The 4,153-nt window shown below is 44.5% G+C and overlaps 1 pseudogene; it reads left to right on the forward strand.

Annotated features, from left to right (window-relative positions):
• The first annotated feature begins 340 nt into the window (after window positions 1-340).
• LOC103263600 lies at window positions 341-1,135 on the forward strand (annotated as a pseudogene).
• The last annotated feature ends 3,018 nt before the right edge of the window (window positions 1,136-4,153 follow it).

Here is a 4,153-nt window from a genome sequence, read left to right on the forward strand (position 1 = left end):
ACAAACAAAAAAAGTGACTGGCAGGTTGAACCAATAGCTTGGGATAATATCCTTAAAGATGCAGACACAGCCCATGCTGTTCAAACAGAAGCACTGTGGTCCACAAAGTACTCAGTGAGCTCAAGGAATTGGACCTGAAAATGTTACTGTGTTATGACAATAATTTCATAATATTTGATGGTGGAAAAGTGCTGGCCTGGGAGTTAGAAGTCCTGGAGTCCGGTCGCTTCCAGCCTCCCTCTAGCATCCCTGCGCGCGTGCCTAACCTCAGCTGGTCCAGCCAAGATCCCCTGAGCGGGAACCCTAGTCCCTGGCATAACCTCTTTTCCGCCCTGACAAGATGAAAGAAACTATCATGAACCAGGAAAAACTCGCCAAACTGCAGGTACAAGTGTGCTTTGGTGGGAAAGGAACTGCTTGCAGAAAGAAGAAGGTGGTTCATAGAACAACTTCTCCTTAAAGATAAAAGACTCCAGTTCACCTTAAAGAAGTTAGGAGTAAACAAGATCTCTGGTATTGAAGAGGTGAACATGTTTACAAACCAAGGAACAGTTATTCATTTTAACAACCCTAAAATTCAGGCATCTCTGGCAGCAAATACTTTCACCATTACAGGCCATCTGAGACAAAGCAGCTGATGGAAATGCTATCCAGCATCTTAAACCAGCTTGGTGCAGACAGCCTGATTAGTTTAAGAAGACTGGTTGAAGCTCTGCCCAAACAATCTGTGGATGGAAAAGCACCACTTGCTACTGGAGAGGATGATGATGATGAAGTTCCAGATCCTATGGAGAGAATGTTTTTTTTTTTTGAGTAAGAGTCTCACTCTGCTGCCCAGGCTGGAGTGCAGTGGCACGCTCACAGCCACCACAGCCTTGACCTGCTGGGCTTAGGCAATCCTTTCACCACAGCCTTCCAAATAGCTGGACTACAGGCACGTGCTACCACACCCAGCTTATTTTTTGATTTATTGTAGAGATGAGGTCTCACCAAGTTGCCCAAGCAAGTCTTCAATCCCTGGGCTCAGGCAATCCTCTCACCTCAGCCTCCCAAAATGCTGGGGTTACAGGCTGAGCCACTGCACCCAGTCCCTGTGGAGAATTTTGATGAAGTTTCCAAGAATGGGGCAAACTGAAGCAAGTCAACTTCTGAAGAAGATAAAATTTGAGGAAGTTACTGGGAGTTGCTATTTTATATTATGACAGCTTTTAAAAATTGTTTTGTTTATGGATCTGATAAAATCTAGATCTCTAATATTTTTAAGTCTAAGCCCCTTGGACACTGCAGTTCTTTTCAGTTTTTGCTTATACACAACTCATTCTTTGTAGTTAATTAAGCTGAAGAAGCCCTGTAATAAAGTTTGAAACAAAGATTAATAAAGTTCTTTGTGTAGTTTAAAAAAAAAGAAGAAGAAGTCCTGGAGTCCACAGAGAGTCCCAGTAGGACTTGGAAGAAATGGTTGAGCCTCTCAAAGCCTGGATTTCTTATATCAGCAGCCCTTGACCATGGCACACACATCCCTCCTCTAACATTGAGAATATGGACCCCTCTGTCTGGAATACCTTAATCTCACTCATTTTCACCTCATTCAGATGGTCTCAGGAACTCTGTTTTTATTTTATTTTATTCTACTTTATTTTATTTTTTAGTAAAAGTCTTACCGTGTGGCCCAGGCTGCTAGAGTGCAGTGGCATACTCATGGCCACCGAAACCTCAACCTACTGGGCTCAGGTGATCCTTTCACCTCAGCCTTCCAAGTAGCTGGAACTATAGGCACATGCCACCATGCCCGGATAATTTGTTTATTTAATATAGAGATGAAGTCTCACCAAGTTGCCCAGGCTGGTCTCGAACCCGTGGGCTCAGGCAATCCACTCACCTTAGCCTCCCAAAGTGCTGGAATTATAGAGCCATCGCACCCAGTATACCTTTGCATTTTATTTTATTTTTTATTTTTTTGAGTTGGAGTCTCACTCTGTCAACGAGGCTGGAGGGAAGTAGCACGCTCCTGGCCACCGCAGCCTCAACCTGCTGGGCTCAGGCAATCCTTCTGCCTCACCCTTCCAAGTAGCTGGAACTACAGGCATGTGCCACCATGCCCGGCTAATGTTTTGTTTTATTGTAGAGATGAGATCTCATCAAGTTGCCAAGGCTGGTCTCGAACCTGCAGGCTCAGGCAATCCTCTCACCTTGGCCTCCCAAAGTGGTGGGATTATAGGCGTGAGCCACTGCATCTGGCCTACCTCTGCATTTTATGTTTATTTTATTTATTTATTTATTTATTGAGTTGGAGTCTCACTCCTTCACCTAGGCTGGAGTACAGTGGCATGCATGCTCACAGCCACCCCAGCGTCGACCTTCTGGGCTCTAGCTATCCTTCTGCCTCAGCCTTCCGAGTAGCTGGAACTACAGGTGTGTGCTACCATGCCCAGCTATTTTTTATTTTATTGTAGAGACGAGGTTTTGCCAAGTTGGCCAGGTTGGTCTCGAACCCGTGGGTTCAGGCAATCTACTCACCTCGGCCTCCCAAAGTGCTGGGGTTACAGACTGAGCCACCGAGCCCGGCCTGCATTTTAAACTTAAATATGTCCTCCCCAGAGCTGACATTTTATCACAAAGTCCAGTTGGCCTTTTGTCATAAGCTAACAAGTGGGCCTTTTCCTTGGGCCATTGAAGCATAAGAATTTAAGCTAAAAGGCCATACTTGCACTATACTCCTGCAAGGCAGAAAGGGCACATGCTAACCTCATTTTACAGATGAGGAAACTGAATCTCAGTGGGTCCAGCTGACATGCTTAAGGTCACAGAGCTGGGAGATGTTCGGTTAACTCCTCATCCATCCTGTTTGCCTCAAGTCCAAGGTGCTTTCCTCCATACTCAGTTTATCCTGGATAACCTCATCATCTCCAGGTTATATGGGCTCTGAGGGATCTTTTGGGGTTCAGGGTCTGGGGAACACTCCTTTCCAGGTAGAGGGGGAACCTTTAGTGTATCACTCTGGGTATGTCTAGAATCATTCTAAAAGACGTTGGAGGATGTTAGTGAACAAGACACAAAGATCTTCATCTCTGGAATTTATATTCTAGTGGGAGGGAGAGTCAATAAACAATAAACATAGCTAATACATAGATCACATAAGATGTAAAAAGGTTATAAAAGCTATCAAAAACTAAAAAAGAAAGCAAAAAATGGAGTAAGAAATGGATATCAGAAGTATAAGAATGGGGCTGGGTGTGAAGGCTTATGTGGGTAGTTCCAACGCTTTGGGAGGCTGAGGTGAGAGGATCGCTCAGGTCAGGAGTTCAAGACCAGCCTGCAACATAGTAAGACCCCATCTCTACAAAAAATTTTTAAAAATAAGCCAGGCATGGTGGCACACACCTGTAGTCCCAACTACTAGAGAGGCTGAGATTGAAGGATCCCCTGAGCCCAGGAGTTCAAGATTTCAGTAAGCTATGATTGGGCCACTATATCCCAGCATGGGCAACAGAGCGAGTCTGTATCTAAAAATAAAAAATAAAGAAGTGTTGGGATGAGAGGAAATGTAATTTTAAATGGTGAAGTCAGGGAAACTCTCAATGAGAAGGTGACATTTGAGCAAAGACTTGAAGAAGAGCAGAGAATGAACCATAGGATATCTGGGCAAAGAGGATTCTGGGAAGGCAGAAGAGCCAGTGTCAAGGTCCTGAGGTGGAAATATTTCTGGTGTGTACATGAGATAGCAAGCAGGACAGGCTGGCTGCAGTAGAGTGAGCTAGGGGGTAGAGACATAAAGGGGGCAGATTATGTAGGGACTGGTAGACCACCATAAGAACCTCAACTTTTACTCTGAGTGAAATAGCAAGCTATTGAAGGTTCCTGAGCATAGACGTGACATGATCTGACTGGTGTTTTAAAAGAATAACACTGGCTGCTATAACGGGGGTAGCTTGCAGGGAGCCACTGGACCTATTATTGTGAACAGGTGAGGGAGAAGACATCAACAAAGGAAGGGATACAGGTAGGAGAAAAACCAGAGCAAGTGAAGAAAGTCTCTAAAGGAGAGAGTGGGTTTATTTAACCCTCTTCCAAGACTATATCTACAGTTACACTGTTAGACTTTTTTTTTTTTTTTGAGTTGGAGTCTCACTCTGTCACTCAGACTGGAGTGCAG

Source organism: Carlito syrichta, unplaced genomic scaffold (genome assembly GCF_000164805.1).
Source record: "Carlito syrichta isolate Samal-C Ts95f unplaced genomic scaffold, Tarsius_syrichta-2.0.1 Scaffold305170, whole genome shotgun sequence".
Lineage (NCBI taxonomy): Eukaryota > Metazoa > Chordata > Mammalia > Primates > Tarsiidae > Carlito > Carlito syrichta.